Consider the following 25,977-nt stretch of genomic DNA (forward strand, 5'->3'; position numbering starts at 1 on the left):
TGCAAATCTGTTGAAAAGTTTCAAGATTGTAAGATTTGAATGCGACACGACTGCCCTCCTTATAAAGTGAGATATCACTCAAGAATGTGCATTTCTGAGTAACAATTTTAAGCACTGTCCTTTGAATTCAGCTGTAGGGATTGTGGATAATGACTGAGTTCACATAACAGTGGTCCAGCTGTGTCTCAGTGGAGGCCGCCCTCCATCCCTCCTCCTCTTTGTACTACAGCTACTCCTTCATGATTCAAATACAAGAAGAAGAAAAAATAAAAGAACTGTAATACTTTTTCAATGCTGGTTTGAGCACTGTTGTGTTAACCCTAACCTAAACACTGTACATGGAATTAAAGAAACTCACCAGCATAATAACAATAAGGCAATCAACCAACAACCCATAATGCGACACTCTCCAGTAACAGGCTCGCTCTGCAGAAGCAGTAGGAGCCACTTGTTCCATTAAAAGTGATGTGTTGTGAATATGTTAATGTCTAGCCCTCAAATACAATACCCCCATTTATTCAAACTTAATTTCAAACATTGTCTTATATTTGCGGCACAAAAACAAATCACAGCGAGGGACTGTAGCTTGACTTGACACTGATTCATACTCAAACACACAAACACAATGCATAATTTAATGGTGTGTAAAAGAAAGAGGTGGTTATTTTTACCATCTGTTACATAGGGCCCATGTGGGGCATGGTATGGTGGGCTGAGGAGGGGAAGGGGGGTGCCAGTGATTGTTTGGTGTTTCTATCTATGGAGCCATCTTGACACAGCAGGCTCGCTGTGAAGCCAACGCAGAAGCAGTAAAGACATGGTGAGGTAAAGCAGAGCTGACAGTTAGTGCACACAGGCAGCTGGAAGGTGAATGAGCTCCTCCACAGAGAAAAACCATCAGAGCTCAGCAGGGATCCATCACACGTGGAGAAAAGAGGACGCAAATTAGGCCTGGCCTCTAAACGTATACACCAACAGAGCTGACACAATACACTGTTGCTTCTGTGCTGTGACACACTGAGAAACACCCAACCAGTAATTATTACAACTAATATATAATTATCATTATTACTGTTATGCAGTGCGTAATAGTTATGGTTGTTGCTGCTCTCCTCACCTCTGCTCATCTCACTATAATTTAAAACATGGTGTATCTAAAGCCCCTTTCACACATGCACTGCAAACCTGAAATCATCTAGGCGTTACAATAAGCTGTATACGAGAACACAAATGTCCGAGTCAGTTGAGTCAGACATTAACCAGCGTTTGTCCTGCCAGCTCCCTAACACAAATCCATGTTATATCCGACTGGGCCCATGTGTGATAGACCAGGTAATTGTCCGGAGAATAACTGCGAATGAGTGGGTGTGTTGATGACGTTTCTGTCATGAAACTCACGTGGAACCGAAAGACAACAAATGTCTAAGGGTGAAAAAGAAGAGTCATTTACATGACGAAGATGCTTTGAGTGTGTGGTTCGGTCTGACTAACAACCCAAAGCATCGGTATTTGATGACCTGGCAATGAGACTCAACAATTAACTATTATTCTCCAGAGTTACATAAAGCACCTGCAAGATATGCAGTAATTACAACTGCACCGGTTAGAAAGCAAAGGCGGATTTCCTTTTCATTGTGTAATGAAACAAAACTTTCAAAGAGGATTTAAAATTGTGCCAAACCTGAAGAGAGCTATGAAATTTCATGATCATAAAAATTCATTCATATTGTATTATCATTTTAGAGGCTGTAGCTTGTGGTGGTGTTGAATTCACCACAATTCAGCAGCATCACTAAATGCAACCGTCAAAATGATTACACAAATGAATCAACAACGCTCTAAAAAAGTTTCACCAAAAACAGAACATTGTAACATTCATGAACGTAGGATTTATTGCAGGCCTTTTGCGTTAGACTGCATATGTTTTGACTACTTGTACCTAATGAGCTGATAACTGAGTGTGCAAAATGTGCATGCCTCTGCAGAGTTAAATTGGCAGAAATAAAGTGGAGTGGAGTCACAGGTAGCTGGAAATACCAGAGGTCACACACTTGTTGTCCAGGGAAACTGTTATCCAAGACTAATTAAATGATCTAATGAGGCAGGCTTTAATGACACACAATAAATGGTTATTAGTGGATAAAACTATGCGTGCCCAATTATTTCCCCCTCAAGACTCCTGGCATATTACAGGAGACTTTTAAGCATCTCAAGGGTAACCACAGACCCTCCACCACACAAAACGCCATCACAGTAAAAGAGGGTCATGTTTCTGCACTTGGTAGATTACAGTGAACTACGTTTCACTACAAGATCATGGTAAACAGAGAGAACGCTGCACTGTTTTGCTTGTGGGTAACAATAAGAATTATAACTTGCTTAAATGAACACAGTGAAACACATGGTGGAGCCTTTTAGAGTCCTGTGAAATACATTTTGCTTGGGAGAATAACAACATTATTACTATGATTATGGGGCTGTTCTACATTTTGGTGAGAGCTGTGAGAAATCTGAGGAGCTGTTTAATAAATGGATTTCAATGGGTAATGATTGTTTCTCCTGCAGTGAGGAGAAAAAAGTCAAAAATAGGCACAATGCAGTTTCATAATCAACAAAATAATGCATTGTTTTGTAAATCCCAGGGGCTAGTGCAGTTGTTAAAAGGATCCGAATGTTGGCTTCAAAACTAAAAATCATTTGAAGATTGTATCAATTAGTTTGTCAGGCGTATTTTTGAAATTACAACCCACTGTGTGGATATATTCTCAGTTTTTCAGGAATGATTAAGAGGAATAAAGCACTGCACATGAATCTGCTGCAGAGGTGTATAGTAGGATTAGTTTTTAGAGATTGAGATTAACTGCACACTCTGGGTTTCTGACGCTAAAATCTGGGCCTAAAGGTCCAAACCCACTGAAAGCGATAACCAACACGCCTCATTGGACGCACATCACTTGATGCTCTTATGGTGCACTGCAGGCATCAGATTTTAAATTTCAAGGGACAAGTTCTATGCTGTAGATACCCTTATTAATTTTCTATACATATTTCTATCTTTGAGTAGCCTATAATAAAGCATGAACACAGCTGTTGGGTGCTGCTTTGGTTGGAAGGAGAACACCAGTAAAGCCACTGGGGACCAGCCATCTCATTTCATCTTTACATTTTACTGAGTGAAAGTCACTTAAAGCACAGCCAATCATACCTCTATAGTATGTTGATCAAATGCTGTTGTTAGGTTTATTTAGCAAGTTCAGATTTATGAGCAGTAGATGTCAGTAAATGTTGATAATAGATGACACAGGGTGGGTCCGTTGTGCTAACACAACTACCAAGGATTTATTGATCTTATTCTCAGTATGAGACGACACAACGGTTTAGGGCTTTAGTAGTAGTTTAGTGGCTATAGCTGTTGGCAGTGGTAGTTGTTTTTGTTTAATGTACTTGTTCATTAAGTTTAAAGCTAAGCTAACAACGCTAACGTCAGCTATCTGAAACTGTTGTGCACTCTCGCTGCATGACCACCTCTCTGTCTCTCTGTCTCCACTCTGCCTCACTGACTGTGGATCCTCATTTGATGCTCCAGAATTAAACCAGGTCAGAGTAGGGTCATCAAAGCAGTTTAATACACCTCAAAATGTTTTCTGTGCATATTCTGCCATTTAAAACAATAGCTGTACTACAAAATGCGAGTGTCAGACGCTTTCAGTGCATTTGGGCCTCCAGGGTGATATTGATACTCCACTACTACGACTCAAAGTACTACACATATTATTTAGAGCAGCAAATGTAAGCAAAACATTGTTGGTTCTCTATCAAGCTCACTCTCTTTTTTAACTATATGCCATTTTCATATCTTTACTGTTTATATTCTTCTGCTTTTCTGATCTCGTTGACCATTGTGCCAAAGAGCTAAAAAAGCAGTGTGATAATTTGTAATTTGTGAAAGTGGGGCAGACATGTTTCTGTGTTCCTGGGGAAACCCACAGGGCTGAGAACAATTACTTTCTCTCCCTGTCAATAAGTGAATGTTAAAGCAAATTAAACAGCTTTCTGGCTGCTCACCCCCTTGGATCCCCCCGACTGTGAACAGCAATAGAATGGAAATACCCTCTGTTAATGAATTTTGAAGTAACGCAGTATTTCAAATGCAAAATACTTGAATATTTGCCACTGAGGACAATTGCTTTTTTGTTAACCCATATCAATAGATGTCCCTTTAACAATACACAAAGCAAAGTTAATTGCACAGCTGATTGATTCCTAAGTGTGACAATATGACTATTTCAAGCCCTCCACTCTTTCCCTCCTTGCACAGCTTGTCTTGCTTATTGAAGTGCTACCTGGTTGCTAGGCAGCCCTGCTGGATGACGATGAGTACTCATTTGAGGGCTCAACCTGCGTCACTAAAGGATCTCTTCACTGGGAAGTAATTGCTAAGTAAAGGTCAAAACCAGATCCTTAAAATGTCCAACATATTGTCATTTATATTGCCACCCAGTAACATGTGGTTCATGTGAATAAATATTTGCAGTTTTATCATCTGCCATCTGACTTTCTCACCTGAAGGTGTCTGAGAGAGTTTGTCATATACCGGTAATCACTTGCTCATAATTCCAGGCACAATAGCGGTAATGGATGCACACACACACACACACACACACACACACACACACACACACACACACACACACACACTAGGGCCGTAACGGTACATGTATTTGTGTCGAACCGTTCGACTTTCGGTTCGGCACGACCCTGTACCGAATTATTGGGCGCAGGATATTATTTTATTTTATTTTAATTCCGTTTTTGCGAGCCGAACCATTTAAAATATCTAGTTCCCCGACGGACATAATTGAGTGACGGACCGAGTCCGACCGTAAATCTCCGCTTTCACTTTGTGCAGCGCATTCTCGCATTTTGACAACATGGCAAGTGAGCCTGACGAACCTGAAGACCCACCCGCAAACCTTAAGTCCTCCGTTTGGGAACACTTTGGTTTCAGGGTAAAATACGAAGATGGAAATAAACAAGTGGACAAGACAAAAGCAGTGTGCCGACACTGCAGAACAGCGGTCGGGTATGTACTTGGAAACACGTCTAACATGCTAACGCATCTAAAGCGACACCACCCGAGTTTGAACGTTAACCGGCACGACTAGAAAAAGCAATCTGGTGCAAACTACGATATCGTCGTCGTTTAAAAAGAAAGAGCGTTTCCCTGACCATCGCGCTAAAGAAATAACCAACGCCATTGGAGTTGAGTAAAATTGTTTAAGCTGCACTTTAGATATAAGCATGTTTTGTTTACTGCACTTTAACAAAGTGGGAAAGCTAAGTAAGTTCCTAGTAAAACTGAATCTGAGCAGGCTTTAAAGCTGACCAGCTGCACTATACTTTTTATTTTAATTGAGTAAAACTGTTTAAGCAGAAATTTATATTTATATTTTTGATTCAAAAAATGTGTTAAAAAACAGCAGGATTTTATTTTTCACTTTTATATTTCTATTTTCATTCAAACAATGTAAAAAAAAGCAGGATTTTATATATTTGTTTCATTCAAAAATTGTGTAAAAAGAGTTAACTGCTGTGGTGGTATGTTTTAATAAGGTTACCAATAAGTAAAAGATATTTAATAGTTGTCTATTTTTTTCATTACTGTACCGAAAAAAACCGAACCGTGACTTGTGTACCGAGGTACGTACTGAACCGTGATTTTTGTGTACCGTTACACCCCTAACATACACACATACACACACATATATACAGGGGTGTGCACAGCAATAAGCACACTTCCATTACCTATAAAGTTTCAAATGAGCCAACAATAAGGTCCCATAGTTACAGCATCAACATTAGTATATGTCAGTGCTGGCAGGCTTTTCCCGTATTAGGCCAGAAGCACACCAGGCCAAGAACAACACCGTCCGTCTTGTTGTCACACACTTGAAGATTGGGCAACAACATGGGCTCAGTCTCTACATGATAAGTGACTGTGTATACATAACAAGGTATCTGCATTCAGAAAAAAACTGTAGTTTACATTTTAACATTACTGCGATGACACATATACAAACACAGAAAGAAAGGGAGATGTTTTCACAAGTTAGACTTGTGTTAATGATCCACCAAACACTGACAATCTGTTCACCTGGTCGATTAACGATAACAGCAATGTCAAACTCTGATTTTTAACTCTCTTTTTTCACTCTTTTTAACAGAATTTTAAAGCTGTGTGTTCCAAGTAGTGTTGCCACGATACAGGAATTTCTAACTTGGATACAACACCTTGAAAATATCGATAATCTGTGCTATTTTCAATACCACAGAGAAAATCTGACATTGAGGACATCCAAAGTGAATTTTTAATAAAAAGATAAATACAACAAGGCTATAATAAGAAAACAACAACTTCTCTTTTCTTGGTTAGTAGCAGGACGGCAGGATGACTGTAGTAAACCCTAACGATAAAGTTAAAATAAAAGTTAAAATAAAATGATAAAAAAATGAACCTCTCAGAAAAGTCTTTGGCAGTAAAAGTTTTCAGTTCCAGTATTTCTTTACTCCCCGCCCAGAGTGACTTAGTTTGAGACTTCATACAAAATTTGTCCAACAAAAACAAAATCAGGTGCTGCCTCTTGTGACTAATAGACAAGCAGGAAATGTGTGATAACACTGTAGTTACCTCATAATTGGCTAGTATGCTTCAGTTGGCCCCTGGGAACAGACGGGCCTGTGAGCCGATCAGTTTGCTAATGATTTATGGAGTTGAGTATGAAGTTGTAAAACCACAAACTATAGACTTTTTGTGTCTGTTGGTAACCTAACAACTATCTGGCATGTGCTTCTTCCACTCCATAAGTGTAGCTACAGACTACTGGTAAGCTCTGCTGTGTCATCTTAAAGTGTTGTTTCATTTTTCCTGGGACTTATAATGGTCTTATAATTCCTATAATGGTCAGGAAAACCATGCTATTTATATGCTTTTTATTCTGGCATGAAACACACATCTAAACACAACAGGCAAGATCGAAGTCAGGAAAATGATTGAGGTCATATCTATATATATTGTTCATTAAGTGGATAACATTGTGACAGGGCTACTTGATACTGCGGAAAATGAGTATTGAAACTGTTTCAAATATTCTGAATCATAATGTATCAATAAACCAATATTTTTGACAACACTAGTTCCAAGACCAACAAGGATTGATGATGTTGACATTTAATTTGCCGGTTGGCCAGTGTGACAAATCACCTTGTTCCGCAGCTCATACTACAAGAGCAATGAAGAAAAGATCGAAAACATATGGGACAGCACTTATCCTGAATGTGCTACCTCCCTCAGACTTTAGCAGACAGAAGACTAGTATCGACTTTGGACAGGTCATCTAAATCATCCAAGACAGAAGGGTGGAAAAGGCCATCATTTTGTCACCAATACCAAGTAGTGTACCAATGCCACACACTGCTTCTACTGCATGTTTGTGTCTCAGCTGCTGCAGCAGGTGTGTTGTGCTGCTAATTTCTTGCCATTGTCTACTTTGCACACCACAGCAGTTTGCTCAGTGTCTGAAATCTGCTAAAGTGAAGCACTTCTACGGCACTGATGAGACATTGCTGTCTTTTTTTCTCTACTAATTCTACATGCTAAGCCACCTTGCCTAACCATGGTCATACCATAGCTAGGTACCAGGTGATAAGTGATAGTATCAATGCCAACCGGGCTGCCCCCTAATGGTCGACCAAAAAGGTCATTAGTCAAGATATCATTGGTTGCTTAGCTGCAGGAAAAAAAACAAAAAAAAAACAACACAAATATGAACTCCATTAGGAGCTGCTCCTTGTCAAAATAAATCAAAACCTACATGACTGAACCATGTGGGAATTTAATTTGAAATGACAGACACAGGAAGTGGCCACGCTCAGCAGTCAGACAGGAGTCAGTTACAAACCAATCACAGCCGACAGATATCATTCCCTTCTCCCATAAATATTCAGTCTGTGATAAACACGGAAAGATTGATCATGTTAGTGCAGGGCTACTCAGAGCTTTACATCTGTCCTACGGATGATAGGTGTACACACTTATAAACAGCACCTGGAAGAAGATCAGCTCTGCACTCAGGATTTCAGGTAAATAGGCTATATGGTGCCTGTTAAGGTTTCCCAGCAACTTCGGACGCAATCTGCCACCACGCTCTTGAAAGCTGGCACAGAAAAGGCACAACAGTAGCGGCCACTTCCCGACCTCGTGTTCTCCAGACGATTAAAGATTCAGCATGTGTACAGCCCCTGATTTCCAGGGCTGGTAACTGCGGTTATCACACAGGCTAGTTAATAACATGTCAGGCAGGAAATCCAAAGTGTGGGATCATTTTGAGAAGGTGAAGGACGAACCCAAGGTGATATGTAAACTCATCTTCATTGGTCGACTACAAACATGACGTATCATCTGAAACATGGAAGTAGCTACATGCCCATTAGCCCACAGCGTCATTAACAGGCGGCTCGCTCAGTGTGTGACGTGCACTTGTAGATAAAATATAGGCCTATATTAATGAAGGTTCATTAGTACGGTTTTGTATTTCTCTGTAATGTAGCACAGTGTTAACAATGTTACTGATACTATTCTTTCTCACACCTTCAACTCAAACCATTGTGTTGCCCCGCACAAAATATATCATTTATATAATTTAATTAATATCGTTAACATGGAGCCGACTAGTCGACTAATGGCCCTAAATGACGACTATTGGTCGACTAGGAAAATTCTTAGCCGGGGGCAGCCCTACATTTTTCATAGCCTTTGTTTGGGGAATATAAACATGTTTTGAATAAATATAAAAAATCAAAATAAGAACTTTAAAATACACCAAACTGACCAGTGTACCATTGTTAAATGTAAAACTCTGCCTAAACAAAATATAGTCTTTATTTACAACATGTCAATTAGGAAATATTTGAAAAGTAAACAAGTCTCTGACCACGTTAAGACAGACAGGATGCGGGCAGAGAGACATAACATTACAGACACAATTTGGCTGGTGCTCAAGTATTTAAGTTTGATACCCTGCCAGCCACAAGTATGACTCAAGAGACAGCTAAATCATTTTACACATTGTGCAGAAACATACATTCAAGTTAATTGGTTGCCACAGGTCATGGTTGTCTTCTCTCATGAGTCCCATTCTATTAGAGACAACCCTTGTCTCCAAACCTGCTATCCCTCTGTCTAAAACAAAGAACCTCATTTCACCATTTCATCAGACTGTCATTGTTTCTGTGTTACTCTGACGCAATCACAGAAATGCTTGAATCAACCCCGCCCCCCCCCCCATCAGTAAGCAGAGCACCTTCCACAAACCGTGCAGCACACACAGCAGCATCCAAATCAACACGAGCACATACCATTCTTGTTACTATTCAGACTCCATGATTGGTTTGTCCATCATTCTCCCAAGCTGCAGACAGAGTGCAAATAATAAAGGCTCTCTGTGACAGAAAATCAATACTTGGAACATTGCATGTTACAGCCTCACCAGGAGTTCAACCTTCCTCTTGTCTGCACAAAATATGAGGCATTCTCAAACAATAATAAAGTTCAGTTAAAAGGCATGCGATTCAACATCAGGTAGCACAGATAACACAGCAGTAATTTAATCTTAGTTAATGAAGGACAGTGACGAATTGTGCAAAATAATCAGTCCACACACAACAGAATTTCAGTCATTTCGTTTGAGAAGTCATTACATCACTTCTTGGAAATGTTATGTACTTGCTCAGGAGGTGGGATACGGCTCACAGCACACCAGGAGTTTTAGACAGAGCCCACTTTACCAATAGGAAGACAGGCCTTAGTAATGTCTTTGTTGGTCAGTGGGTACTAGTTTTGTCTGGACCAAAGCTTGCAGCAGATTTTTTTTTCAAACAGCTCTTCAAAACAACTCCCAAACTCTGTCTGGCGTGTGTCTGCGTGTGTGAGTGTAAGGCGTTTGATGTAGGGAAAATCACCCTTTTACCCCAAACGCATTCAAGCCATATTTAAACTACCAGAAAAAGGTCAGACAGCTTGTCACTAAAACCATGGGCAGAATTTGCTCAACAGCCGCAGCAGTCTGTGAAGACCTGAAGCTAATTGGATCACTTTTCACTTCCACAGAGGGGAAAACAGAATAAAAAGAAAGGCTATGGGCAGTGAATAAAACTGTTGCTGAATAATATGTTTGTGTTCATGTATTTGATGTTTTCTCTGAGTATTTCCACAGCTAGAACTTAAAAATGTCCATATTTTGTCCTTAAAAAAGGTTTTCTACCACAGAGCCATTACTGCCAATTTTTGTCACAGTCTATATTGTTAACTCATCTTCCCATATGCCAAAGTCGCCTCTTGGTAAATGTGAATACACCCACGCAGCTTGCTAATCAGGTTTTCACTGAGCACCACAAATGCCATGAGGGCTAAGCTGAGTTTACACAGAAACAAATGAGGGAATCAACCTTAGCCAGTGGCAAATCAATGCCTGCACAGGGTGGCTGATGAACAAGCATGATGAGGTAAATATCTAATCGGAGAAAAAGGTTGCATTCGTCTCCTGGCCCTATTAGCTTCAGTTTATTCCCTCGGCAAGAGCCTGTTTGTGACTACATGATTTTAATCTATTTAGAAGAAAATTAAACTTTTCAGCAGCAGAGAAGTTGTTCATTTTCTCTGCCTCATTAATGTCGGAAATCCTGTCAGAGCCAGCAGTCATCCAAATAAAACGTCAACAGATGTAAAACACTATTAAAACACTATTAAGGCTGGGCAATATAGCTGTGAAAAACATTGGACAAATAAAAAATATTTCAATGCAATTAATTATTTTCTACTGCTTTTGGGATCAAGCGTTAATTTAATTCGAAACTTTTAAGTAAATCAGTTCATTAGCTTTAATAATAATTTGCTAAGAATCATTAATTTGGACAACAGAATTTTGTATAACAACAACACAATATGATAACATCAAGATATGATTCCACTGAGAGTCAATAAACTATAAGACTGACTTATTGTCCAGTCCTGAAGACATAATATATTTACAGTCTGTCTGCTTTGACATGCCATAATAATGGCTAGTAAGCATACAGAATACCATCATCAACATACATTCAGAGCAGCATGCACACTCTACAGGTACAAATAACATTGCCATTTTTGTTCAAACACATAAATAATATGTGATGGACCATCCAGTCCCCAAAATTTCTTCGTTTTTCTTCTCAAACATCAGCAACTGGTTGTGACCAACCGGGCTGTCTGTCTCTACTTTTCCAAATTTGTAAAAGCCGAAAAGGTTTACTTTTATCCCCAACATTATAACATGCTGTTCCAATTAATTACTGTGAATCATATACTTATCTCATCTTATTATAAATGCTGAAGGGTAAATAAATGTTACTAATTGGGGTTCAGATTCATTAGATATGTGGCTTTTGTGGCTTCTTCACAATAAAACACTTAGGAAAACCCTGTAAAGCATTGCTACACTGAGTACTGAAGACTTTTTCCTTGAGGCAGTGGTATTTGATTTATTAAAAATTTCAATGGGGCAGTTTTAAAGGGCCAGTGTGTAAAATGGGTTGAAAACAGTGACATCAGTGGTCAAATTCTAGATTGCAGGGCTCACTCGCTCACCCCTCCCTTCGGGTAAATGANGAGCTCAGCTGTTTATTTAGCCTAGCCCATATCTCCGGACTATAGCAGCTGCAATGGACGACTTTGAACGCGATTTTGAAGAGTTTCTTGTAGCGGACACAGACCCAGAGCCAAACCTGTTTGAGCCGGAACATACAGATGAGGAACTCCATGTGTTTGATGCTGAGCGGGCGAGAAGAGAGGCTGAATGCACAGAATGGGATTCGGTGCTACTGCTACCATCGTTGGGGAGATACTGTATATCACCAGGAGGAAAAGCGCCGCAGAAAGTGCATCACAAGGAGTGAAGTTGCGTCTTCTTTTCCTCGCAGATGACGGTTCGGATTCATTCTCTCCTGTTGCGTGGTAAGTGTGGTCCATTCGCAAACTTTATAACTAAAACTACTCTCTATCGACGAACTACTAACACTCTCTGCTGTTTCCTCCTCCTTCTTTCTTCCTTCCTTCCGCTGTCTTCGTCGGTTCATTTATACACGCGAAACGCGTTCTCTGGCTGGCTGGATTGTCCGCTCGGTCTGCCATACATACATGGTGGCGCAAGATGGCGACCTCTCTAAAGCAAGGCCCTTGCTATATATATATATATATAAAAAGCATAATTATAAGGCTACGAAAACCAAACAAATTTTATTTTATAGCAATTATACACTTATATCTACGAAAACCAAACAAATTTTATTTTATAGCAATTATACACTTATATAAACATATTAATGAGTAGAATATTCAGATTCAGATTCAGATTGACAATAAACCATGCCAAATATTACACACTGGCCCTTTAAAGATTCAGAAATAGGCATCACAACACATCAAAGTTCCTGTGTTAGACTGAAGGAAGTGAGTACATATTAGGAGCATCATTAGATAGAATGTTAGTCAAAAAGTACTTTCACTCTGCGGGACATGCGAGCAGGGTTTGACATAACCAATGGCCCGGGGCCAGTAAACACTTATGCCAAACAAGCTGATTGGCCACCCACTGGCCCTACGCAATGGAGTCTGCAATGTGAGTGATGTCGTTATTTTCAAAACACATGATCAATGAAATGCACATGGGCGAATGGCGAAATGCATTATTGGATACACTCTTTGCCCACTGGCCTGTGACAGAGATGGAGCATCTTTGCTCCATTGTTGCAAGCATTTTGCCTACCGCCTACCTGAGCGGCATGTGCACGTCCCGGAACCTCATTTTTCATTTCAACACAGGCCGCACTGAGCTGCGCAGCTTGGCTGTGCCTCATTTTGGGTTCAGCTCGTCACCTATTTTTTTATCATGACGCACTTCGTTCTCAGCAAAAATAGACAGTGAAAATGATCTGTTGATGGCCATATTGTCATCATACCAGAAACATTACACCAGCACAGTACACCAGAAATATCCAAAAAGCACCTGTAAGTGATGACAACAAAGACCCAGCAGCACCTCTACTCAAATGATGACAGCAACGTAACACCTTTAACGACAGTTACAATTTCTGTTTTTGTAGAATATGTCACAATCATGAAAAAGAATGTAAATATTTATTTCTATCTCCACACCTCGAGCATGGGACAACCTCTAGCTCACCTGGTAGAGCGTGTCCACCATGTAGACTAAGTCCTTTGCAGTGTCCTAGGTTTGATTCCAACCTGTGGCCCTTTGCTGTGTGTTATCCCCTTTCTCCCTCCTTTCCTGTCACTCTTCATCTTTGCTATAACAAAGGCTAAAGCCTTAAAAAATAATCTTAAAAAAAAATAAAAAGAAAGCCTTCTAGTGTTTTTGTGGGTAGAATCCCTTCATTTGTTAACACAAGGCTAATATTTATTTACAATTGAGCACACACCGTTTTGTGTCTATAGTAAATTTAAATGTCATCTGTAATGACATGAAAACATGGAATACAGCGACTGTGGTATGTTTTGAACAGTTTTGTAGCTCGACATTACAAATCAACAACTAAAGGTACACACCCAAAGTTGCGGGGAACTTCGCTGTTGTATATCATTTATAATAAATCACAAAAATTATAGAAAAAAATATTTTAATTTTTTGGCTGTCAGACCAGTGAAAATATAGAAGGCGCCAGTAAAACTCTGATCTACTGGCCCTGGGGGGGCCAGTGGGGGGGAAATGTTACGTCGGGTACTGCATGCGAGTCATAACCACTGCATGATGTTTTGATGATTACACTCGGCCTTAGACAGTAGAGTTTCAGTGTTACAGTGTTTGTTTGTGCTCAAGCACTGAGCAAAGGAAGTTGGGCGTCAAAGGTGCCACATTAGGGCAGGAAGAGGATTTTTTTCTCTAGCAATGTCAAGTAAAAGTAATTGTGGCTCTATCAAAGCAACACACCCACGTGTGTGTGTGTGTGTGTGTGTGTGTGTGTGTGTGTGTGAATACATGTGGCTGAGTGTGAGTGTTGTGTGCAGGCGATTGTTGGCCCCACGGTTAAATTATATTTTACCTTGGGTTTCAATAATTTTTGCACAAGGGCGCTCAGTTGTTAGCATGCATTTGCATACATTTGCATTCATTCATCCTTCAGCAACTGTGATTTATTACTACTTCATTTATGCAGTAATAGAGCATGTTTGGAGTAAAACCTTTTACAATTAATTAAAATCAAATCAATCTTGCATGCTTTTATCAACAGATACATAATGCAAATATGGGAGAGTCCAATGCCAGCAAGTGGTAGTGTTTGTACGGACCGTATGTGTTGGAGGTATGGATGTATTAAACCACCAGCATACGTCACGCTTCACAGCACTTCAGGTGTGAAAGGGTATAAAACAGGAGCACCTGTTATTGTGTTGCTGTGTCTGAATTCTATTAATTACATACAGAACAGTTTACACAGCACTAACACTATTAGTCGTTCCAGTGTGCTTGTGTTTTCTTTAGCCTTTTAAATGCAGTATAGTTAGAACAACTCATTCTTAAAGAGTTTGGATAAGGTCTAATTTCAGCATGAAATTGTTTGCTGGCTGGTTGTCACAGTCCAAATGGGGGAGGAAGAACAATCAATTATTAGCAAAGTCAGCTGATACTGTTTCTTGGAGGGAAACCTGCATATTCTCAGCACCACTGGCTGAGAGAGCACTGGCAATCAGTCTGACCACTTATGTTTGTACTATGCCATTTTGGCCTGGAAGGGTCTGAGTGCATGATTGTACCACATGGGCAAAAATCCAGACGAAAACTATGTGGCAGCTGCGTCATAAGAATTAGATTCCCATCCGTATCTGCACCATCACAACAGGAAAAGTCACTTAAAAGACATTGTTGAACAAAGGTCAGCCGAGTTGGACCAAGGACATCTATTCTGGTGACAAAAACAGCTGTCACTGAATTTATGATGTATATTAATTGACCATATTTGGGTTTTGGAATGTTGGATGGCTAAAAGATGCGATGTGAATATCTAAACTTTGGCTCTGGGAAAATGACATTTTCTAAAACCAAATAAAATAATCAACCTATTAATCAAAATTAAAACAATCATCAACTGCAGCTCTGCATTCCTTACTAGAATCACATTTTTCAAAATGAAGACATTATCCAAATAAGTAGTTTTCTATTACAACCACAGAGAAAATACTTAAAGCCTCAGTGTGTAAAAATGGTGAGTAACAGTGACATCAGCGATCAAATTCTAGATTGTAGGGCTCACTCGCGCTCACTCACTCACTCACCCCTCCCGTCGGGTAAGTGACGGTGGCCTCGTAGGACAAAAAGCCTTGCGCAGACAGAGATGGCATCATCCACGAGTTTTTCAAGTTAGCACAGTAATGCTAAAATAACACGTTTTATGTGATAGTCACGGCACAGTGCGGCAAATATAGGTTGGTACCTGTTCTTCCACAGGAGTTCTTTCCACCTGGAATAAGCAACGCCGATATTCACTCGCATTTTGTCCTGTCCTCACTTATCTGATCTTTTTCTTTTATTTGGTGGCGTGGTTTCCCTCTTACGGGGCAAAACATATGTGTGGTCCTCCATTTAAAGTGCGACAGAATCATAAAAGTACAAAGCAGGTTCATGCAGAAGCACCCCGGATTGAGCTTCACCTTCTCTGTCTCCAGTGACGGCAAGTTCTAGGTAAATGCGAAAGGCGAAACACGTATATCCCTTTCGGCCACTGTATTCAAATATGGCGACGCAAGAGGGCAGCCTCCAGCAGACCGCGCCCTGCCTGTGTATATATAGAGAAATCATTCTAAGCCTATGATAAAGCTTCCATTTGTATGTGAATTGCATTACACTTTAGTAAATATATATTTATGAAAGCAATAGTTGATATTTGCTAATAAACAACCACGTAAATTACACATTGTAACTTTAAATGAAGCAGCGTCTCAATGAACCCAGCTTGTTAAGTGATCAATAATGCAGCACACTAGCAACAGTTGTCAGTTAAGTGGAAACCAAATGTTCAGTGATGAACTGCTGCTGTTAAACAGAATCAGTGGGTGAGCGTTAAAGACAGAGCGCCTGTAGGATAGGGATTATAGGAAGCAACTCGCATAGGTATGGCTCCGAGGTGATAAGTTAAACCTATGGAGAGATTAAACTGCTGCCTCAGCTCTTAACATTTAGCAGCTGAAATATTACCATTTCTTTCATCACACTGTAGGAGCTGAGTCCTTCCAGTGAAAGGTCGCCAGGAGGTCAGCTAACCAGACGTACTATGCAAGTGTTGAAAATGTTAGACGAGATGTATGAGTGCTGCTGAGGAGAACTGAAAGGTGACTTTGTCCAAATGGCAAGGGGGAAATGTGAAACCATGTTAAAAAAAACAAAAAAAAACAAACTCAAAGCACGCACACACACAGGCAGCCAAAACAATCACAATGCTCCACTGTGAGCATGAATACATATATACAAACTCCAAACAACCACTCTGCACAGCGCAGCTCTCTGAACAGCTGACCAGCACAGCCTGGTATAGTCCTCATTTCGGGTGACTGCAGATCTTTAACCACGGACAAATCAATCACTATTATAAACTATTTTAAATCAGAGAAGAGATACCAAACTTTTACTTACCGAATACAGATACTGTTAGACGTGGAGTTTGCACCTTACTCCTAACCCCAGTTGAAGAAGATGATGCTGCTGCTCCACTACTCTGCTCTTCTTAATATCCTGCAGGGTCCCCTAAAGTTTACCTGTGAATGAAAATTACAGCACATGTTTTAAAAATTAAGTATTTTCTTCAATATGTCTTCAGCAAATTACAAAGACTAGAGTAGTCGCATAAAAGCCACAAATATTTTCAAGTAAACAAAAGACGGAGCAAGAAAGTCAAACAAAGGATGGCATCACATGTTGTACAACACTGGAATATGAAGTAATGGGATTATCAAAGATAATGAATCCAAAATGTGATTTTCCTCAGTTTATGCAGACAGCTGGAAAACGCCTGAGGGAAATGACTTGCCAAGAAATCTACACAGAGATTGTCCACAGTGTTTTGACACCACTCAACAAAGGAATTGCTTTTCTGTCTTCCCCAGATGTAATCAATGAGTTGAGCAGCCTATCGCTGCCATAAAACAGCAAAGTCTGAAAAGCAACATATGGTCTTAGCTTCTCTAATCTTGTCCACTGGAAATAAACAGAGGCACAGCTGCTGTAGTCTCATTATTAAAGCCTATGGCAAACCCACTGTCACACCAGGCAGTAGGAAATTAAAAAGCAAAGATGCCAAGAAGAAAGCCATCCTCATTGGCAGAAATATATTGCACACAGTCTTCCCTAGAGACAGACCAGAAGTCAGCGAGATGAAACTAAATATAGCTTACCACCATTTTACTGAGGTAAATTATATTTGTTGCTATTTTAAGAACGCATCTAAGGCCACAATTACCAAAACAACGTGAGCAGCAGCGTTCCAAGTTAAGAGCTGTGACTGATAAGCCTGAGCTTTTTCTACATTCTCTGGATCAAAAATGTAGTAATAAAAAACAAAGTCTTCAAGCAAAGGTTCTTTTACAGCCACTGTTTAAAGAGAGATCACTTTGTGCTGCTGTATCTGATCCGTCAGGGACAAGTGCCTCAGGCGGCATAAATACTACCCTAACACTTTCAATGGCCTGCACATTTGCACGTGTACACTAAAAATAACCATTAAAATTATAAGAATTACAGTTTGTTGTGTAATTGGAGGACTGTATTGTGAACATACATGCTAATTAATCACTGAGGGGTTAAAACAAAAAAGGGGTCACCATCTGCTTTGGCTACCCAGCATGCAGCATGCCAAGTGTGTGTGAAGGACCTGTGGGACTGCCCAGGGATGTGCTCGGTGGCGCTGCCTGCCCCAGTGCCTCTTCACAAAACCTACACAGAAACCCAATCCATCTACATACTGCTAAACCTTCTATGGGTATTTTTTCAGGCAGCCTCACAGCCCGAATCCACTGAGACCAGGTTAACTCTGTCTATGTCCATGATGGGGTGCACAGGGACCCATGCAAATCTTGCAGAGAGAAACGATTATTTTTCCACTTGTTTTTGCGGCAAATATAGAACTGTTTCCACCAACAGTAACCCCACTGTGAATCTGTGCCCCTGAATTTGGATGGTCATGATGTAATGTAATATTTCCACTGGTCAGGCAGGTATTAAGTACAGTTGTAAGATGATGTGTGCCACCTCTATGACACAGAGAGCTGTGCCATCGCTCTACATTAGAGCCATTAGTGAGGAAAAATTGCAGCAAAAAAAATAGAAGAGTCTTTGAGGGTTGGCTGAGGTGACAATATCCTGCAGTCACAAGCGTTCATGGAGAAAGAAAACAATCCTAAAGGTCATCATGGGGCCAGATCTGACCCACTTACCAGAGCCACTTCTGAATTCAGAGAGTAGGGTGCTACTGTGTCAACAGTGAGACCATCTAATGGTCTGATTGCTTTGGTTAAAAAGAACAGAGATGCTGTTGAACAGGCAGGGAAAATGCTGATGGCTACAGCAGCACGGCCACAGTAATCTTAAACAGACATCCACTGCTGCTGCCTACTTCACATTAATTTGATTCATTTTCCACAAAGCTGAAAACTTTGTCACCATGGGCACAAAGAACAGAGAAGGAAGCCCTGTTTCATCTTTCTTATTTCCTCGGCCAATTAGAATCCCCCGCCCGCCCACGGAGGCTGGATGACATGTTGATTCCTAATCACAAGGCAATTAGAGAAAAACTGTGCGACCGCTGCCATGGGAATAAAATCTTGATTCATCAAAAAGACAAACCAAGTAAGCACTTTAATATCACTCATCTGTCTCCTTATTTGACGTCACTTTTTTTTCCCATTTTGTAGGTTGTAGGTTAAGGAATGCAATAGCCACCATGTCACTTCCCTCATGTTGTGGGCTTCCATTTGACTCAAGCCAGCATCTTGGGTGAGCTTTTGTTGTGTGTTGAAATGTTTGAAGCAATACAAAAGTGGGCATGTGAATGCACACGCATGCACCGAGCAGCTGTGTCTGTTCAGTGTCTGTCTTCCTTTTTAAATCACTCAGATTAGCTGTTGAAGGTGGGGAATAAGGCTTACTTATATTTAAGTCATCTAATGAGGAATGTTAAGGGGAAATGCAGTCCAGACTTTCCCCTGCATACTGCTAAACAGTGAACTACAGCTCAGTTCAAAACACAGACAACATGACAGTGCTGCAACATTGCTTCACTGCACTTGGGACAAGTCTTGACACACCAAACACTGATGTGAACTGTTAAGTGTTCAGCAAACTCTCTCACAGAATGATCTATCCCTCCGAAGCTTATTCCAACACATCTTATTCCTTTTGCAGTCAGCCACATTTGATCAATGCACTTAATCTCAATTACAATATCAGGACGAAAGAATAAATTTCAGCTGTGCTCCCATCTTCCCTGTGATAAACACAGCTAGTTCACTGGCTTTTTTCATGACACAATACTTAGTGCTGCCCTAATTGTGCAATTTCTATCACCAAAATAAACAGACATTTTGGCTCCCACTGCCCTACCACACCGGTTAATCCACTTTCACCTGTAAAGCAGTTAACTCTGCCACCCCCTTTTGAAAAGTTAATTTATTCAAGAGTTAAACTGTATGTCAAAACATGAAAAGTAAAATGTGTTATAGGAATAAAAAGCTGGAAAAGCTCAGCTCTGTCACTTTGAATAATGAATCAGGCTTTAACTAGTTACTCGCTAATGTTAACCCTTGGCTGCTAAATAACTCCACAGTTGGGTGGGGTGTAGCAGCTCAACCGTTAATGCGGTTATGGAGCTAACTGAAAGATAAATAAATATATATATCAAGGGGTTACTCCTCTATTGAAGATAAGGGTTTCACTTGACGTTGACGTTACATGCCATTGATACGAAGGGAAATAATTTGTTTTATTTGACAGAGCTCACCGCCACGCAACTTCGCTTCCCCGGCTTTTTTATATGTTAAAACACTTTTAAGAAAATTCACATTAACTACAACAAAACAACTTCAATAAAACACCTCTCACAGCAACAGTCGATAACCTCTTCCACTCACGTACTGTAGCCCGAAATGACTTATATTCAAGCTAGCAGTTAACCTAACGTTCACGTTAACTCTCTGAAGACGTTAACAGACACAAAAACACGCCTTGAAGCGCCTTAAAGTAAAATTGTACTTCGCGAGACAGACAGTATTAAAGGTATTTAAAAGCAGAAAACTTACAGCAGGAAGCGGAGAGGTCTCTGGAGTTTGTTTCAGCCGTTATAACAGTGATTGAGCAGGGCAGATAGTGCTGAGGTTCATCGCAGCGCTCCGTGCTTTCAGTCGGAGCAGCAAACAATCCAAGGGAGCTGGACTGTACCGTAATGACCCGAGCTCACACCGAGGCGCACGTTAAATTCTCTATACCGTAATACATGAGGTAGCAGTAGACCGTTAATGTCTGCAGTGAAAACAAATGCTAGTTTCAAAACTTCAAAAAAGACTCAAACGTAGTGATGGTAAAAGAAGTAAAATATTTTAACAGTGTAGAAATACCCTGTGACAAGTAGTAAAGTACGCAAGTATTGTCATCAAAATACACTTAAAGTGGCAGAAGTAAACACGCATTATGCACAATGGCCCATTTCAGAGTAATGTATTTAATATCACTGCATCATAATCATTGATACATTCAGGTGTGTATCACTTTGGCATGGTAAAGGCAGGGATAATCCAGGGGTGTAAATATAGACAGTGCAAGCAGTGCCCCTGGGGTGGAGGGGCCCATAGAGAGAGTTGGCCCTTGCAAGTGATTCAGATTACCACCTTGGAAATATAAAATAAATGATTAAAAAAAGAATGTTATTATTTTAAAGATGATGCCATTTGCTATATATGTCCTCAAAAAGGGAACCCTATTTATGTCATTTTCTTTTTGCTTTTTTAAAAATAGTCAGCAGCTATCTAAAACAAAATGATATGCTTTTTCTATATAAGATATAAAATCTATAAATATATAATAAAAACAATTCAATTAAATGATTACTTTCTTTGATATTTTTGTTATATATGCAATGATGAATGCTGGGTAGTATGTTGATGTCCAGTGTCAAGTCTCTATTTGTGTCAAGACAGTGCATGCATGATAGTGTGCACTGAGGCCTGTCATAATAGTGTAACTTCCTTGCGCCACTGGGCTGATCTCAGCTACTTCATTTTCAGCAGGGTAGCTTTCCATGATAAAAAATAACAAAACATCCTATTTAATTAGTTAATTTATATTTTGTTTTAATAATATGAACCTGCAAAGTAACTAGTAGCCTAAGTAAGAGTAGTTTGGCCAACTTGCCTCTGAAGTGTAGTGCAGTAGAAGAATGAAGGAGAAGGAAATGGAAATAATCAAATACAAGTACCTAAAAATTGTAATTAAGTACAATGGTTCAGTAAATGTAGGCTCCATTCCACCAGTGACATTCACAGTTGACTAATTGAAAGCACCACCCGGTGAGCATGCTGGGTGACCCAATCAAACGCACCCAAGATCCACAGGTGAACAGGTGCATGCTGGGTCATGCTAAAACACTAAATGTTAAAATGCTTCAGCTGTGACTTCTACATTGTGCCTTCAATAAATTCTACTGTGCTCAGCCTTTGTGCTGTTTGTGACTGTTGAGCCTAATTCAGCTCGAACTTTTTGACTTTGAGTAGCACAATGGGACAGAGAGGCCGAGTGGACTGGTTTAAGCAGATTGTGGAGGACTTCACAGTGGACATGACAGAAAGACAGACAGGTGAGTACAACAATGAACTTCGCTGGAAACATGCAAACCCCTGCAGGCTGTCTTTTCGCTCTAATGTTTGTGGGCTGTAGCTGCTGCATCTTTGTGCTGACTTCAATGATCATGCTTTGTTCAGCTGTTAAATATACCGGTTATTTATTTATTGTTGCACCCGCCGAGGTGTCCAGAGCTGTTTCAGTTTACTTTTTGTGTAGGCTAATTGTCTGAGTTGTCCTTCTGGTTAATTGTTGTCCGGCTGCAGTGAGGAAGTTGTTTGTTTATAATTGCTAATCAGTTGTATGCACAGGCTGCACATGTCCCTCTATAGAAAAGGAATGTATTGTTGGTTGTTATTGTTTGGACATAATGGCTTGGTGGTGGCTTCATACTCAGTAATGGCGTGATGTTGTTCTAATGGTGTTGCCCATACATTGACATGTTCATGCATTTTATTTTGTAGCCCTAAATGTGTTCTTTGATATAATACTGTACCATATAACATTCTTTCTTTCCATTCTTGCTCTCTGTGGTTTTTACTGACATGTATCTGACACAGTGAGCTTATAAAATAATATGCATTTCCAAAGATCAAACCAGTTCAAAACAGATTTTTTAAAAAGCAGCATCTATTAGAGGCCCCTTTTGTCATGTTTCAGATGAGCAGTTCGGTGAGTGATTTCCCCTCTGAACTTTTCAGGTAGTCCCATTTTTAAATAATTGTTGGAGGTCCACAAAGGGGAAACATTTCCTTATTTTCATATCCCATTATTCATTTCACCAGTCCCCCAGGTTGGGAACTACTGAAGTGAATTACCAAACTATTAAGGCTGCAAAAAAGGGCCAACAGCCTCAGGCCAAACGCTGCTCACTCACTGATGCATTAACAAACTGATATTTTAATATATCAGTCTAAGGATCCATATTTCTGCAGAACTTTTTATACTTGTAGTAAATGTTGCTGATAATACTTGTACCTCACTTATGATATTCTGTCTTACTCTACACAAAATATTTGGTATGATGCAGTAATGTCTCTCTCTTCATGTCTTTACATGTAGTCTCTGTGCTCCCTCTGTATCCTCTCATGTATCCTCATTATTTACAAGGGACTTCTTTAATCATTGCCCTCATATTTGACGTCACTTATTTGCTGGATAGCTGCAACACATAACACACATTGGCAGGACTGGCTTGTGCTGCAGGTTCCTAGAACAAACACTGATTTGGGAAAAATTTTAGACTCTTTGCGCCACACACCTGGAACACACTGCAGTGTACTTTGAAGCCTGATACTCTGGTTCCAGTGGGTCAGTTCAAAAATCTATTCAAAACCCTCATGGGGGTGGCGGTGTCTTCCTCAAGCTCGGGTCCTCTACCAGGGGCCTGCGAGTTTGAGGGTTCTGCACAGTATCTTAGCTGTTCCTAGGACTGTGCTCTTCTGGACAGAGACCTCAGATGTTGTACCAGAAATCTGCTGGAGCCACTCTCCCAGTTTGGAGGTCACAGCCAAGAGTGCTCCGATTGCCACTGGCACCACTATTGCCTTTTCTCCCCACATCTTTTCTAACTCTTGGTATTTTTCAAGCTTCTCGGGTTCCTTCCTCCTGATGTTGCTGTCGCTCGGGATTGCTTCATCTATCACCACTGCCTTCTTCTGTTGTGTTTCAACACGGTTTTCGGTTGGTTAGCCATCACCAGTTTGTCAGTCTGGTTTTGGAAGTTACTTTTTAAATTGGTAGTTTTATGTCGTTTTTTTATGTACTTACGTCTCTCTTGAAAATGAGATCTCGCTCTTAACGGGACTTACCTGATTAAATGAAGGTTTATATGTGTCCATCTCTTACCCTGACCAAACCATGACGTACTGTTGTGTATTTATAGTTGTCCCCCTTGTCCCTCTCTGATGTCTGCCTGCTTGAAATTCAGGAACTGTGGTTCCTCAGTAAAACTCAGTATCATCCCCTGTGGTGTGATTGTGTATCAGAACTAAGGCTTCACGGACTGCACCTGTAAACTAAAATTGTAAACATGATAGGTTGTAGTAAAATTTGAGCATTACATAAGTTAACAACTGAGCTTGAAGTTCCACAATCAGTATTGCTGAAAACTATGAAACACTGGGGTATTTTTGTGGAGATTTACACTGTGAACATGAAGAAAGAAGTATGAAAGCAATGACGACTGCATGCACTATTGTGAGAAAATGAGCTGTGGGTTTTATAATTTAACACAGTGGTTTGAGATGCATAATCTTTATTCGACAGTTGTGCCAGAGCAACTGAGAAAAACTGCACTTTTTCATTCAATCACTGAGAAATGTGCTTCTACAAAGATAATGGCTTGAATGTGTTTTTCAAAAACACAATAGCCCTGAGGTGCAAAACATTCTGCACATAATGTACCAGAGTGTAGATACCTGTGTGTATCTGTATATTTAGATGCAGTGCATAGTTATTCATGATCCTCATTTGTGTCATTCATACGATGCACCTTTACATCATGTACAGTATCATGGGCCTTTCTTTCTATCTGTTCAGGAAACAAATGACCAGTTTGTGGAACAAGCGTCTCCTGCTTCTTAAATATCTGCCCAGCATTTCGACACCAAGCCTTTCTTAATATTGCAGAACAGTTACAGTTTAACAACCTTCTATTTCTACACTGTCTTCAGAGCTGTGGGAACATGGCAGGGTTATTTGTATTTAATTGCCTTTGTAACAGCATCAGGGATACTCATATAGGTGCTAATAAAACAAGCTCCCCAGCTTTGAACAGAGGTGCTGAATTAGTGTTGGAGGAAGGACCTCTGAGGATTTGCTGGCAGGAGCAGAATGAAAGGTGTGGGAGGAGAAAGGTGCACGGAGGTTGGCAGCATGCAGGATGGAGTAGCACACATTGAATAAAACAGCTTTATGGTAACTTACTGTACACACAGTTCTCTGAAAAACATCACACAGGCTACCATACATTCAAACTGCAGGTTCAAACCAAGTTTATTTTTACCCCTACCGTGTGACTCTGATCTGGTTTGACACCACGACCAGAAGCAAACCTCCTGAATATGTAACTATCCTGATTTAGCCTCCTTTCATACAGTCGTACATAATATAGATAATAATAATAATAATAGAGACTGTCAGCATCAGTATCACGTTTCTAATTTGCGTGTCAGATTTTCTTGATGTGACTCTGCTCAGTCTTGAGTGAAAACTATGATGAAGGTTTTCAGTGGAGGGACAGTGACGTGTTAGATAATTATCAGGAATGCTGCTTCAGTGCAGGCAAAACTAGCCGCTGCATGTTTGCAACCTGCAAAACTGTGGCTGCACAGTAAAGTAGCTCTTGAAAGACTTTGATAAAGGAAGTGGTTAGATGAAATGTGAATTTTGTATTGAGTTAGACAGTATTTTATACAGTAAACCCAGCTATGAGCCTGCTGAGCTACATGTTGATATGACACTCCATGCTCAACATTTCATTTCATCTGAGCATTAGTGGCTTTATGTCTTCCTTCGGCTGCACATGTAGGTCAGTAAAAAAAGTGAGTTCAGAGGCTGTAATTCAGATGTTGAAAATCAATCACTGAAAATCCTAATGTGAAAACTAATAAAAAAGGATTTGAGCAGTAAATGAGAACATACCCTTTTTTGGTGTGAGTCAATATCGAGGAGGAGCTTTGAAAGAACAGGTTCACAGAACAGACAGCATGATCAGTGAATAGTTGTGATGTTGCAGTCATATCTCAAGTATTGATAACAGCCAAACTTAAGTTAGTAATTCACATATAAGCCCCTTTCGCACTGCCTGTGCAAGGCAGGGGTGTCGCGCTGTTATACTGCCTTGCCATTCCGTATAAAAGGTTCAATTGCCGAATGGGGGGGACAGCGTTGTCTCGCCTGTAGGCTGGCAGCGAAGGTAGTAACAGAATTGACGTCTGTATAAAAGGGACCAACACATTCTCACTCCGACCTTGTCACACATTAATATTTGGTCATGGACTTTCCGCATCCACATACAACTTGAAAGGTACCTTGGGTGTGTTTGTTG

The 25,977-nt window shown here is 40.2% G+C and overlaps 1 protein-coding gene across 1 annotated transcript in view; it reads right to left on the minus strand.

Annotated features, from left to right (window-relative positions):
- The window catches only part of LOC126407912 (tumor protein p53-inducible protein 11-like), a 47,801-nt gene extending 27,290 nt beyond the window's left edge, over positions 1-20,511 (minus strand). Inside the window, exons 1-2 of the mRNA XM_050073185.1 lie at positions 20,393-20,511; positions 16,737-16,858 (exon numbers count right to left, since the gene is read on the minus strand). The gene's annotated coding sequence lies outside the window, so the exon portion shown is untranslated. The remainder of the gene's footprint in view (positions 1-16,736; positions 16,859-20,392) is intronic.
- Positions 20,512-25,977: the final 5,466 nt, after the last annotated feature.

This window comes from Epinephelus moara, chromosome 20 (genome assembly GCF_006386435.1).
Source record: "Epinephelus moara isolate mb chromosome 20, YSFRI_EMoa_1.0, whole genome shotgun sequence".
Lineage (NCBI taxonomy): Eukaryota > Metazoa > Chordata > Actinopteri > Perciformes > Serranidae > Epinephelus > Epinephelus moara.